This window comes from Rhinopithecus roxellana, chromosome 7, assembly GCF_007565055.1.
Source record: "Rhinopithecus roxellana isolate Shanxi Qingling chromosome 7, ASM756505v1, whole genome shotgun sequence".
Classification (NCBI taxonomy): Eukaryota; Metazoa; Chordata; class Mammalia; order Primates; family Cercopithecidae; genus Rhinopithecus; species Rhinopithecus roxellana.
Window position 1 is genome coordinate 81,642,185 of NC_044555.1, and position 15,044 is coordinate 81,657,228.

General features: G+C 40.5%; 1 pseudogene across 1 annotated transcript; it reads left to right on the forward strand.

Moving 5' to 3' along the window:
- The first annotated feature begins 3,968 nt into the window (after nt 1-3,968).
- On the forward strand, nt 3,969-4,396 carry LOC104657302 (annotated as a pseudogene). Its single transcript, XR_747267.1, has one exon. The product of XR_747267.1 is annotated as a 28S ribosomal protein S17, mitochondrial pseudogene (transcript).
- The last annotated feature ends 10,648 nt before the right edge of the window (nt 4,397-15,044 follow it).

Below are 15,044 nucleotides of genomic sequence, written 5' to 3' on the forward strand. Positions count from 1 at the left end.
TGCTGGGATTCTAGGTGTGAGCCACTGTGCCCGTTCAGCTTTTATTTTCCTGAAAAGTAAATACAAAAGTATAAGTAAAATTAAATTAAATATGAAACTAAAAGAACCCTAACGACATGGTTAGTATGTACCCTCCGATATAAACGTAAAAATTCTAATCTTATTTTTAAAGAGGTGCTTTTAAATTCCTTAAAATATGAGTAATAGAAATCCAACCAGCAGTAAAAGGGTTCAAACTGTAGAGAAAAAAAATTGCAATTCTACCAAGAAGGAGCCGTACTTTCTGTGAAGGAGCATGCAAGGTGGCCAGCCCTGACTCAGCACAGACGGGGCAATAATAGCTTAAATCAAATTCTTCTACTGCAGGATTATCCATTTCGTTAGGGATTTGGATTCCGAGAGAACTGTGCATTTTTGCTCATTCTTATTCTCAAAATAATAATATCCTTTCCTTGAGCCAGTCAATTTTATTTAAAGTTCCCTATAGCTAAGACTGCTATAAGCTATAATATCCAGCAGAGTCTTTTGCATGTTGCAAAGAAATGTCAAAGTATATTACTTTTTGTTGTGCAACTCCCATAATCTCCCCCTTTCGATCTCATTTTTATTTAAATTGTAGCAGGACAGAAGACAAATATTGAATTTCTCTATTACCCTTAGTTTGTGACCCATGTCAAATTATTTTTATCTCGGTGGAAAATGTTTCCACGACACATATTTTTAATATATAATTTTACATAATGAAGTATGAATGACTATTCATGGTAAAACTTGAAAAAAAAAGCGTCGATGTTGCATTAATTGCTTGAGCATCCTCTGTATAAACAATAGAATTATTTCTAATATTTGCTTGAATACACTATTTTTCTTGTGAAGAACCCGCTAATGGAGTCAGCAGAGTACATGCATACAGGGAAAAATTAATCTATGCCTGTCTTTATTATGATAATGGTATCCTTTTCTCTCAAGAAATTAAAACCCATTGCATCCATCCTGAAACCCCCTTGTAATGGTGTTAGAAGATGTTATCCTTCATTACTTATCAAAATGATAGTGTTTGTGAAAGCTCTTTGTAAGCGATAAAGTACTATTCATATTTAAATTGGTGTCTTTGTTAGCTTAATGCTTATTTATATTTGAAGTCAAAATGAGACACCTGGAGATTCTTGTTTGGTTCCCCTCAGTATCCTTAGATACTGAGACTAGGATTTGGATACAGGGAGTAACCAGGGGGAGGTGATCTCAGGCAGCCTAGTGAGGGACTGGGGAGCATTACACAGGCGAGGGAAGAAGTCAGCAAAAAAGGGTGAATTACTGAGTAACTGTAACTGTGGAGAAAGGCAGCTCAGGGGAACCAGGCAGCCTGCTAATTGTCTCACTGAGGACAATGAAGCTGAGGTATTTAGCCACTGACTTCTGTCCTTCATTTGGTTAAGGGCTGCCCCGGCATTGATAAATCCCTGGCACTTCCTGGACACCCTGAGCACAGGCTAAGCCAGCTCTGAAGGTACTAGAGAAAGCTGTTGGGCAGAGATGCAGAGAGACAAGGGTGGCTGCTTGAGGTGAGGAGCATGTGCAGGGCTTCCACAGTAGCTGCAACTGGAACCCAGGGTCAAGGGCATATAGGGCAGGGCATTTGTGGTGGGTGCTAAGAAGTCAGCTACCATATACAGCTCAGAAGCAAAGCTAGGAGCAGATTTCTGGGATCTGATTTGTGCAGCCTATCTCGGGCCCAGGTCTAACATAAACAGTTTGCATGAGTGCAGCATCCTAGGTGAAATTACCTTGAGTTCCTCTAATACTGTGTGTTGGTGCCACGATTTGCTATTTTTAGATGTCAGGATTGAAGTGCTGTTCAGCCTCTGCTACGTTTTATGAAATTTATTGATACAGCTTGAGAGGCAGCACATCCTAGTATGATTTGTTCTGACCTTGGGTTTTCATTAGAATCATCCAAAAGGCTTTGAAGGAAAATTCTAACGCCTGGGTCACATTCATTTAAAGTAGGATCTCTAGGGTGGAGCCAAAGTCTTGGCTGTGTGTGTTTTAACCCTTCAGATGATTCTTATGTGCAGCCATTACTGAAATGACTGCACATAAGAATGAAGATAACAAAGAAAGCATAACTTTGGAACAACCTTGAAATCAGATGGCCTTGAGTGTAGATTTCCAACTTTCTGTGAGTAGCATACGTTCTCTGGGGCTCAGTTTCCTTATTTGTAAAGCAGGGATATTATATCTATGTCACAGACTTATTTGAGAATTAAATGAATTAAATGAATGCTGAAAAATGTTACTGTCATGCCAGGCACACAGTTGGCGCCTAATAAATGTCAGTTCTCACCTTCCCAGCATCGGCCAACTTGCTCAGAAAAGTACTACTGTGTCTCTGTACTTTGGAAAATGAAAATTAAGTTTTCACACGTAGGTGGAAAGGATACAGTTGTAAGAACAAATGGAGGAGGGCAGGATAGGATTGTTACTCTGGTAGGAGTTAATGAAAGAGAATATAACAAGAGAAAAAACAACTAGTTGAAAATGAAAACAAGAAACCCGCTAACTGGATGAAATACAATTGGGCAAAGGCTTCATCTGGAAGGGATTTAGTTTGGCATGACGGTCAGTCACCGTCAGAGATTAGTGGATACTGTGAAGTCAGGCTTTACCCTCATGGAGTATCTATATGGAGTTTACATCCTAATTGGAAATACCTTCAAGTGCAGGTAAAATATTTACAGGAAGCTTTTTTTTTTTTTTTTTTTTTTTTTTTTTTTTTTTTTGAGGCGGAGTCTCGCTCTGTCGCCCGGACTGGAGTGCAGTGGCCAGATCTCAGCTCACTGCAAGCTCCGCCTCCCGAGTTTACGCCATTCTCCTGCCTCAGCCTCCCGAGTAGCTGGGACTACAGGCGCCCGCCACTTCGCCCGGCTAGTTTTTGTATTTTTAGTAGAGACGGGGTTTCACCGTGTTAGCCAGGATGGTCTCGATCTCCTGACCTCGTGATCCGCCCGTCTCGGCCTCCCAAAGTGCTGGGATTACAGGCTTGAGCCACCGCGCCCGGCCTACAGGAAGCTTTTATAACACTCTATGTTAGGCTAAGTACCCTCCTCTGGGTTTATTAGACTACCTTTCAATTAGCATTTAATATTATATTTAAAGTAACTATGTATTGACTAGTAGACGGTGAGTTTCTTTTGGGAAGAACTGTGTTTATTCATCAACAATATCTGGTACACAAGTAGAAGTTCATCAATTATCAACCTAAGCCAAAACAGAGGCTGGGTCATTGTGGTAGACCTTGAGGTTGCCTCTGCCAGCAAGTGGCGGCCTTAATCCCTTCCTCTTCATTTCATGAATGCTAAATCTGTCCAGTTAGAGGAGATTTCAGGGGAAACAAAATTCTATACTCATTTTGCTTCCATAAAGAATGTGAGTCCTACTGTTAGGGTGGCTTTTGTCAAAAAGATAAGAGATAGCAAGTGTTGGTGAAGGTGTGGAGAAAAAAAGACCCTTGTACACTGTTGGTGGGAATGTAGATTGGTACAGCCACTGTGGAAAACAGTGGAGATTCCTAAAGAAATTAAAAATATAACTACCATATGACCCAGCAAACTCTCTTCTGGGCATATACTTAAAGGAAATGAAATCAGCATTTCATTTCCTTTCATACGAGGTATCAGCAAGATACCTTGTAAAGATATCTGCACTCCCATGTTTATTCCAGCATTATTCCCAATAGCCAAGACATGGAAACAAGTTCAGTGTCCATCAACAGATGACTGGATAAAGAAAATGTGGTACATATATACAATAGAGTATTATTCAGCCTTATAAAAGGAGATTCTGCCATTTTCCACAACATAGATGAACCCAGAGGACGTTATGCTAAGTGAAATAATGTAGGTACAGAAAGAAAAATATCACACAATCTCACTTACATGTAGAATCTTTTTTTTTTTAAAAAAGAGGAGGCTGCATAGTAGTGGCTGAGGTGACCAAAGCCACAGTAATGTCTGTAGTTCGTTCATCCGTCCATGCCAAATGGATTGTGGGGAAGGTAATTGGGACAAAAATGCAAAAGACTGCCAAAGTCAGAGTGACCAGGCTTGTTCTGGATCCCTATTTATTAAAGTATTTTAATAAGCGGAAAACCTACTTTGCTCATGATGCCCTTCAGCAGTGCACTGTTGGGGATATTGTGCTTCTCAGAGCTTTACCTGTTCCACGAGCAAAGCATGTGAAACATGAACTGGCCGAGATCGTTTTCAAAGTTGGAAAAGTCATAGATCCAGTGACAGGAAAGCCCTGTGCAGGAACTACCTACCTGGAGAGTCCTTTGAGTTCGGAAACCACCCAGCTAAGCAAAAATCTGGAAGAACTCAATATCTCTTCACAGTGAAGGGGGAGTGGAAGAAGGAGCTAAAGGGAAAAATTGGCATGTTTATGTTATGGAAAAAGAAATTTTTCTAAGTTTCATCACAAAAAAATAAAAATAAAAATAAAAAATAAAAAAAAGAGGAATTTATAGAAACAGAGTAGAACAGTGGTTACCAGGTGTGGGGGAAATGAGAAGATGTAGGTTAAAAGGCACACAGTTACAGTTATGTAGGAAAAACAGGTCTAGAGATTTAATGTACAACATGAGGACGATAGTTAATAACATTGTATTGTGTACTGGAAATTTGCCAAAAGCATAGATTTTAGGTGCTCTTACCATCAAAGAAGAAAAGAGAAAATGAAAGGAAGAAAAGTAACTATATGATAATTTACTTGACTGTAGTAATCACTTCACCATATGTATCAAAACATCATGTTGTAACAGTTAGATGAAGAAATAAGATCTAGTGTTGGGCAGCACAGTAGGGTACCTATAGTTAACAATAAAGTATTGTATATTTCAAAATAACTAGAAGAATAGATTTGGAATGTTACCAACACGAAGAAATGATAAAGGCTTAAGGTGATGGATACCCCAATTACCCAGATTCGATCATTACCCATTGTATGCTTGTATCAAAATATCACATGTACCCCATAAATATGTACAACTATTACATATCTGAAAAAATTAAAAATAAAAAATCATGTTGTACAACTTAAAAGTATAAAATAAAAAAATTTAAATCATGCTAATCTTTAGTAGACAGTATTACGTGGGAAGGCAGAGAAAAGAGTCACACATAAATGGAGGTAGGGCCCCTACTACTGGACTTTTTCAGTTATGTGAGCCAATTTTGTTCGAGTCGGGTTTTCTGTACCTTACAATCCAAAGTTCCCATATGGATATGGTTATATATAGTCATATGTTACACAAAAGTATAGTGAATGCATTCACTTTAGATAAGCAGGATAATGATTAAATTTCTGAGCATCAATAGTTGCATTAGTTGGAATTTTCTGAAGCAGATGACAAAGCAAGGAAAAAAGACATTAAGTGAAAAGGGAGTTATTGGAAGGATCTTGGGATAACTTATTATGTGTCTGTCTCAGCAGGACAGTGATATGGAAAGATGCCCATAGACACAATTAAAGGAATATATTTTCTGTGATAGCAAAAGATACAGAAATTTAACTGTATCCAACAGCCTCACAAAGCAGGAGATGATGCAGCTTGCATCCTGGATTCTTCAGAGATCTCTTTAAGGAAGGTGAGCACAGATTGAGAATTTTGCTGGGTGGAAGAAGCTCTCACCTTCCTCTTCTCTTGGGATGTTTCTCTCTTAGCTCCTTCAATCATACCAAAGAGCCTGGCTACCTGCTTGCCTACTCACCAGTTTAAGAAATGGAAGCAAAACAATGTCCAGCACATTTTTCCTGTTTACCACAAGACTGGTGGTGACGTCAAAAGTTAATTTAAGGTCGATACACTTGCTTTTGCCTGTAGTATCAGCTACTTGGGAGGCAGAAGTGGAAGGATCATTTGAGCCCAGGATGTTGAGATTGCGGTAAACTATTGTATTAGTTTGTTCTTGCATTGCTATAAACAAATACCTGAGACTGGGTCATTTGTAAAGAAAGGAGGTTTAATTGGCTCACGGTTCTGCAGGCTGTACAGGAAGCATGATTCTGGCATCTGTTTGGCTTCTGGGGAGGTCTCAGAAAACTTATAATCATGGCAGAAGGAGAAGGGGGAGCTGACACTTCCCATGGCTGGGAGCAGGAGGAAAAGAGAGATGGGGGAGGTGCCACACACTTGTAAACAACCAGACCTCACAAGAACTCACTATTGCCAAGACAGCACCAAGGGGGATGGTGTTAAACTATGAGAAACAGAAACCACTCCCATGATCCAATCACCTCCCACCAGGCTCCACCTCCAACATTGGGGATTACAATTCAACATGAGATTTGGGTAGGGACAGACACACATCCAAACCATTTCAGCTATCATTGCACCACTGCACTCCAGCCTGGGCAACAGAATGAGACCCTGTGTATTAGTCTGTTGTCGAATTGCTATAGAGAAATACCTGAGAATGGGTAATTTGTAAAGAAAAGAGGTTTAATTGGTTCATGGTTCTATGGGCTGTGCAGGAAGCATAGCGGCTTCCGCTTCTGGGGGGCCTCAGGAAGCTTCCAATCATGGTGAAAGGCAAAGGGGAAGCGAGCCATCTTGCATAGTGGCAGCAGGAAGAAGAGTGAGAAGGGGAGGTGCCACACACTTTTAAACAACCAGATCTCGTGAGAACTGTACCACAAGACAGCACCAAGGGGATGGTGCTAAACTATTCATGAAGGATTCACCCCCATGATCCAATCACGTCCCACCAGGCCCCACTTCTGACATTTGGGTTTACAATTTGACATGAAATTTGGGTCGGGACACAGATCCAAACAATATCGCCCTGCCTCTTAAAAAAAAGGTTAATTTACCACCAGTTTCTGGGTCTAAGCCTTCAGGCCTGCCTGAAGTCCATTCCAGGCTCCCAGAATAAAGGATAGGCTCAACAAACTGAGTCTTGAGGAAGCAAGAAACAAGGACACCTTGGGAACCGCAGGGACAAGATAGGAATCCTGGTGTCATCAAGACTCTGCTTGTCTCCTGTCTCTGCTTCTCTTTGCAGGTTTCAACTAAAATGTTGAAACCTTGGTTGTTATGCAGCTTCAAGGGCTCACATTCTCCTAGCATAAACACCTGAAAAGAAATGATTCTCTTAACATCCAGGGCAGGCCTCCGACAGAGCAGACTTGGGTCATGCATCCTCTCTTATGAATTGGATTAAAGTGGGGGTGGGAAGTGGAGGAGTGGTGACGAGGGTTGGGGAATGGGTATTATGATTAGCTGCCATTAAAACCACACAGTTGGAGCAGTGAGGGTACATCTTCCAAGAGAAAGAGTGAGTCCTTCTCAGAAAATGGGGTGTTAACTATGTAAAATAAGTAGTACCACAACAGTAAGTAGTAAACCTTCAAAATCCAAATAACCTTCACCACTGACAGCACTCATCTTGTTCAGGAAGAGATGTCATCCCTAAGCAATTCATTTCTTTAAAAATGGTGACTGACAGTGTTGTTGTTTTTCTAATCATGTTCATGACAAATATTGCTCTGCTCCTATCCCTTCAGGAAAACATTAAAGGTTGGGCATGGTGGCTATTCCTGTAATGTCAGCATTTTGGGAGGTCAAGGAGTGCGGATCGCTTGAGCCCAGGAGTTTGAGACCAGCATGGGCAACAGGATGAAACCCCATCTTTACAAAAAAAAAAAAAAAAAAAAAAATTAGCTGGGTGTGGTGGTGTGCACCTGTAGTCCCAGCAATTCAGGAGGCTGAGGTGAGAGAATGGATTGAGCCCAGGAGGTTGAGGCTGCAGTGATCTGTGACTGTGCCACTGCATTCCAGCATGGGTAACAGAGTGAGACTGTGTCTCAAAAAATGAAAGAAAGAAAGAAGGAAGGAAGGAAGGAAGGAAGGAAGGAAGGAAGGAAGGAAGGAAGGGAAAGAAAGAAAAGAAAGAAAGAAAAAGAAAGAAAGAAAGAAAGAAAGAAAGAAAGAAAGAAAGAAAGAAAGAAAGAAAGAAAGAAAGAAAGAAGAGAAAGAAAGAAAGAAAAGAAAAGAAAAGAAATAGAAACAAATAAATGAACAGAAGGTGATTGTTTGGTTATATTCCTATGAAATGTCTAGAAGAGGCAAGTTCACAGAGACAGGAGGTAGATTCGCGGTTGCCGGAAGTTGGGGATCTAGGAGACCAGGGGGCAGGGGTGTGATAGCTAAAGGATATAGTGTTTCTTTTTGAGGAGATGAAAATATTATAAAATTGTGGTGACGCTTGCTTAGTCTGTTTGTGCTGCTATAACAGAATACCACAGACTGGGTAAGTTATAAATAATGTAAGTCAATTTTCTCACAGTTCTGGAGGTGGGGAAGTCCAAGATCAAGGTGCCAGCAGGTTCAGTTGTCTGGTGAGGGCTTCATCCTCCAGAGGAGAGGATCGCTGTGTCTTCATGTGGGGGAAGGCAGGGGGGCAAGAGAGCCAAAGGCTCCATGAAGCCTGTTTTACAAGGGTCTTAATCCCATTCATGAAGGAGGACCCCTCAGGGCCTAATCACAGCTTAGAGGTCCCACCAGGTAATCCTATCACATTGCCCATTAAGTTTCAAAACCTGAATTTTGGAGGGGACACAATCAAACCATAGCAACTGTACAACTTAGTGGATATACTAAAAACCATTGAACTGTACACTTTACATTGATGAATTGCAGGATATGTGAATTATCTCTCAAAAAAGCTGTTAAAAAAAGGATAGGGGGCTGAATGGTTTCCTTGAAAAGAAGCTTAGAAACTGGAAAAAATAAGAAAAGCAGACAAATATCCATTCAGCAAACCAGACATAAAACTGAAGACGGTGGGAACAAGGTCGTTTTTTTTGACTCAGAGCTATTCCAAGTGTAAGCCCCTCATCAGCAGCTGTCTCCTGGGAGCTTGTTAGAAAAGCAAATTCTTGAGTCTTACCCCAAACTGCTAAATCAGGATCTCTGAGTATCACTAAAGTTTAGGAAGCACAAATTTAACTCATTGTTGTTTTTAATAAACAATAACTCCTTCCCTAACATTGTGCAAGGTATTGTTGGAAGTGCTCTTCAAACCACAAACTGCAGGCCAAACAAGATGTAAAAGAAGCAAAAACTGATTTTTAAAAATGTCACTTGGATAATGGAACTTTAACACTGTACTTTGCAGATAATAATTCCAACATAGCTGGGCTTATTAACAACCAATGGTTACTTGCATCAAAGGTGGTTTATTTGCTGGAAGCTGCTGAAGCAGTTAACCAGACTGATGTGCCTTGAAGTTGCAAGTATTTCCTACATGACCTGCAGGAAAGATCCTGCTATCATTTTTCCCCAACAAAGATGCTGAAATTGGTGTGAATGCAATGAAAAGCTGCGATGCAGGTGGAAATTCATAGATAGTTTTGTCATCTTGAAAGCCAATTGTTTGCTCCAATGCCACATTTCCAGATCCAAGGTTTGGGGACAAATTTATCTCTAGTGATCATGTAAAGCATTGTAACTGTAGCACACATTTCAGAAATAAAAAGAAGGAGCAAGAAAAACAATCTTAAGGTTGCTCCTGAAAATATTCAGAAATTATCTTCCTTGAGCCCTGCACAAAGCTTGGTTGGTGAGTCTGCTTCACTGAAATTGCACTGTCACCATCAACTTAACCTTTTAGTTGGGAAAGTAAATGTTGACCTTAGTAAGTGACTATTAGGAAGGAAACTTAATAAATCTGTGGCAACATCACTAGCAGCACAATCTATGCTGGCAGTGCTGGCCAAACCCATTATGCACTTTTTCTAATTTCAATTGAAAGAGAATGTTTCGTTTGGTACAGAATTGCGAATGTGTGGTTCGCTGGATGAAAGAGCCACCCAGCAGTGACTCAAGCTGATATTCTTGTAGCTACAGTAAAATGGCATACTTTAAAAAATGATGATGATAACTCTCCATATTAAAATTGTAATATTTTACAATGAAGCTTTATGTACGGATGTTCATTCTAGCATGAATATTTGGTTCTGGCCTTGGCTTGGGCCATTGGGCATGTAGCTACAATGTGCATTTTGTGCACCCCTGGTTTACAATGGACAAAAGTTAAAATTAACAATGGATATGCAGGTTCTTAAAATGATTCTTTGGCCCCTTCTGCAACTCAGCATCAGCTTCTTGTTTCCTTGTTCAGGTCTCTCTCTTTGCTGCTGCTTCTCTGGTTTGTCTCTCTCAGGAGCCAAACACAAATTCCTTCCCTTTTCTTAAGGAGCAATTTGCCCCTCTGTCACCTCAGCTAGTGCCTTCCCCTGCACCCCCCCCCCCCCCCACCGCCCCATAACTAAGGCCTATACTAAGTACTGAATCCTAGAGGAACACCTTCCTCAGACACTTACAGAAACAAAAATTTATATTGGCAAATATGTATAGTATACATAATATACATGCAAATAATACAAGATACTGAATATTAAACTAAATAAAAATTTCCAATGGGTGGAAATGAGGGATATATAGGAACTCTCTATACTATCTTTTACATATATAAATAAATATACTAGTATTTTTATATGGTTTGGCTATTACTATCATTATAATTTTTGATATTCAAGTTGTCCCATATTTTTGCCAGTGAGAACACTTCCAGACTGACTTCTGTGTTCTTTTTTTAACCCATTTATGCCGGAGGCTGCAAAATTTTTTTGTGAAAAGTCAGACCTTGGCAATGACCTTGAGCAGTAGGATACACATAACTCCCACAGGTTTAGCGTTCCAATAATGGAACACTAGGCTTAAATGGGTTAAACATTGTTGTTAAGCTGGGTGCGGTAGCTCACACCTGTAATCCTAGCACTTTGGGAGGCCAAGGTGGGAGGATTGCTTGAGCTCAGGAGTTTGAAACCAGCCTGGGCAACACAGTGAGACCTCGTCTCTACAAAAAATTAGTTGGGCTTGGTGGCGCAGCTGCTTGGGAGGCTGAAGTAGGAGGATTTCTTAAGCCTAGGAGATCAAGCCTGCAGTGAGCTGTGATTGCACCACTGCACTCCAGCCTGGGCAACAGAGTAAGACCCTGTCTCAAAAAATTGTGGTAAAAAACACATAGCACTACATTTACCATCTCTTACCATTTTTAAGTGTATGATTCTGTAGTATTAAGTATACTCGCATAGTTGTGCAATAGATCTCTGGAACTTTTATTTTATTTTACTTTATTTTATTTTTGAGATGGAGTCTTGCTCTGTCACCAGGCTGGAGTGCAGTGACGTGATCTCAGCTCGCTGCAACCTCCACCTCCTGGGTTCAAGTGATTCTCCTGCCTCAGCCTCCCTAGTACCTGGGACTACAGGTGCGTGCCACCACACTCAGCTAAGTTTTGTATTTTTAGTAGAGACAGGGTTTCACCATGTTGGCCAGGATGGTCTCAATCTCCTGACCTTGTGATCTGCCTGCCTCAGCCTCCCAAAGTGCTGGGATTACAAGCGTGAGCCACTACGTCCAGCCTAGAACTTTTTCATTTGGAAAAACTGAATCCATATACCCATTAAACACTACTTCCCCCTCCCTATCCCTGCTTCCCCAGCCCTTGACAGCCACCTTTCTGTTTTCTGTTTCATGATTTTGATGACTTTAGCTATTTCATGTCAGTGGAATCATACAGTATTTGTCTTTTTGTTGCTGGCTTATTTTGCTTAGCATAATGTCCTTGAGGTTCATCCGTGTTGTAACACATGTCGATATTTCCTTTCTTTTTAAGGCTGCATAGTATTCCACTGCATGGGTATACCACATATTTTTTAATCCATTCTTCCATCATTGTGTTGCTTCCACCTCTTGGCTATTGTGAATAATGCTGTAATGAACATGGGTGTGCCAATAATGTCTTGGAGATCCTGCTTTGAATTCTTTTTGATATATACTCAGAAATGGAATTGCTAGATCATATGGTAATTCTACTTTTTAATTTTTTTGAGAAATCTGCATAGTGTTTTCCATAGTGACTACACCATTCTCTCTATACTATCTTAACAATTTTTCTGCAAATCTAAAATTATTCCAAAATATTTTCTACGTTTATTTAAAAAATAGAAGAGGCTGGGCATGGTGGCTAATTCCTGTAATCCCAGTGCTTTGGGAGGTTGAGGATTTCTTGAGCCAAGTAGTTCAAGGCTGCAGTGAACTATAATCTTATCACTGTAGAGACTGCACTGCTGCAGAGAGGTATGATCCACTCTGTGCCTGGGTGACAGAGTAAGGCCCTGTCTTTAAGAAAAAACAAAAACAAAATTACAACACATTGTTATTAACTTTAGTCACCATGTTGTACAATTGATCTCTTGAACTTTTTCCTCTTGTCTAGCTGAAACTTTGTACCCTTTGACAAACATCTTCCCAATATCCCTCTCCCTCTGCCCCTCATAACCACTATTCTACTCTCTGTTTCTATGAGTTCAACTTTTTTAGATTCTACATATAAGTGAAATCACGAAGTATTTGTCTTTCTGTACCTGGCTTATTTCACTTAACATAATGTCCTCCAGTTGTGATGCCAACTTAATATAATTTCATGTTGTTGAAAATGACAGAATTTCATTCTTTTTTAAGGTTGAATATTATTCCATTTTGTATATATACCACGTTTTCTTTATCTATTCATCCTAAGTTGATGGATACTTTGTTGATTCCTTATCTTGCCTATTGTGAATAAAGCTGCATTGAAGAAAATCATTTTAATGTATCCTCACAATATCCAGTGTAGAAGACATGGAGCAAAGAGGACTCTGATATTCTGCTGGCAAGGATGTTAATTTGTAAACCCGTTTGGAAAACAATTTGGCATCATCTAGAGAAGTGAAAATGCACATAACCCATGGCCTTACTTCTACACTCTAAAGAAATTCTGGTCTCTGTGCACTAGGAAACATAAAAAATGTCCACCATGGTATTATTCAAAATAGCAGTAAACTAGAGACAACCCAACAGTCCACTGATAGAATAAATGGATAAATAAATGGTGATATATTTACACAGTGGAATACTGTAAAAAAGTGATCATGATTGAACTAGAGTTTCACCCATCAACAAGGATGAACGTCATAAATATACTCTTGAATAAAGAGTCACAGAATGTATAATTTGAAAACATATACAATATATATACAACATTTAAAAGCAAGCAACTTTTCAAGTATTCTTTATAGTATTTTTTAAAAATGATATTTATTTGTTTGTTTATTTATTTATTTTTGAGACAGAGTCTCTTACTCTGTTGCCCAGGCTGGAGTGCATTGGCATCATCACAGCTCACTGCAGCCTCAACCTCCTGGGCTCAAGCAATCCTCCAACCTCAGCCTCCCGAGTAGCTGGGACTACAGGGGAATGCCACCATGTCCAGCTAATTTTAGTATTTTTTGTAGAGACAGGGTTTGGCCACATTGTCCAGGCTGGTCTTGAACTCCTGAGCTCAAGTGACCTGTCAGCTTTGGCCTCCCAAAATGTTGTGATTACAGGCATGAGTCAACACACCCGGCCTAAATAAGTATTCTTTAGGAATACATATATATGTTCTAAAGCTATTAAGAAAATGAATACACCAGGCATGGTGGCTCATGCCTATAATCCCAGCACTTTGGGAGGCCAAGGCAGGAGAATCCCTTGAGCACAGGAGTTTGAGACCAGCCTGGGCAACATATGGAGATCATATCTTGTAAAAAAAAAAAAAAGAAAGAAAGAAAAGAAAAAGGAAAAGAAAAGAAAATGAGTAATAAAAAGAGAATAATTCACAAAATTCAAGATTTTCAAGATAGTAGTTACTGCTGGGGATGAGTGGGATGCCACGGGGACCCTAAAACCATTGGTAACATATTGTTTCTTGGATTGAGTGGTGGACACAGATATTTGTTTTATTAATTTGTATACCTTATGTATTAGTTTGTTCTCATGCTGCTGATAAAGACATACCTGAGACTGGGCAATTTACAAAAGAAAGAGGTTTAATGGACTTATAGTTCCACGTGGCTGGGGAGGCCTCACAATCATGGTGGAAGGAAAGGAGGAGCAAGTCACGTCTTACATCAGTGGTGGCAGGCAGAGAGAGCTTGTGCAGGGACTCTCCTCCTTATAAAACCATCAGATCTCGTGAGACTTATTCACTACCATGAGAACAGCATGGGAAAGACCTGCCCCCATGATTCAGTTACCTCCCACCAGTTCCCTCCCATAACATGTAGGAATTCAGGTTGAGATTTGGGTCAGGACCCAGCCAAACCATATCATTCTGTCCCTGGCCCCTCCCAAATCTCATGTCTTCACATTTCAAAACCAATTATGCCTTCCCAATGGTACCCCAAACTCTTAATTCATTTCAGAATAAACTCAAAAGTCCACAGTCCAAAGTCTAATTGGAGACAAGGCAAATCCCTTCTGTCTATGAGCCTGTAAAATCAAAAGCGAGTTAGTTACTTCCTAGACACAATGGGGGTACAGGTATTGGATAAATACAGTCATTCCAAGTGGGAGAAATTGGCCAAAATAAAGGGGCTACAGGCCCCATGCACGTCTGAAATCCAGTGAGGCAGTCAAATCTTAAAGCTCCAAAATGATCTTCTTTGACTCCATGTCTCACATCTAGGTCACACTGATGCAAGAGGTGGGTTCCCATGGTCTTGGGCAGCTCCACCCCTGTGGCTTTGCAGGGTACAGCCTCCCTCCTGGCTGATTTCATGGGCTGGCATTGAGTGCCTGTGGCTTTTCCAGGCACATGGTGCAAGCTGGCAGTGGATCTACCATCCTGGGGTCTGGAGGACAATAGCCCTCATCTCACAGGTCTACTTGGCAGTGCCCCAGTAGAGACTCTGTGTGGGGGCTCCAGCCCTACATTTTCCTTCTGCACTGCCCTAGCAGAGGTTCTCCATGAGGGTCCTGCCCCTACAGCAAACTTCTGCCTGGACATCCAGGCATTTCCATACATCCTCTAAAATCTAGGTGGAGGTTCCTAAACCCCAATTTTTGACTTCTGTGCACTCATAGGCTCAATACCATGTGGAAGCTGCCAAAACTT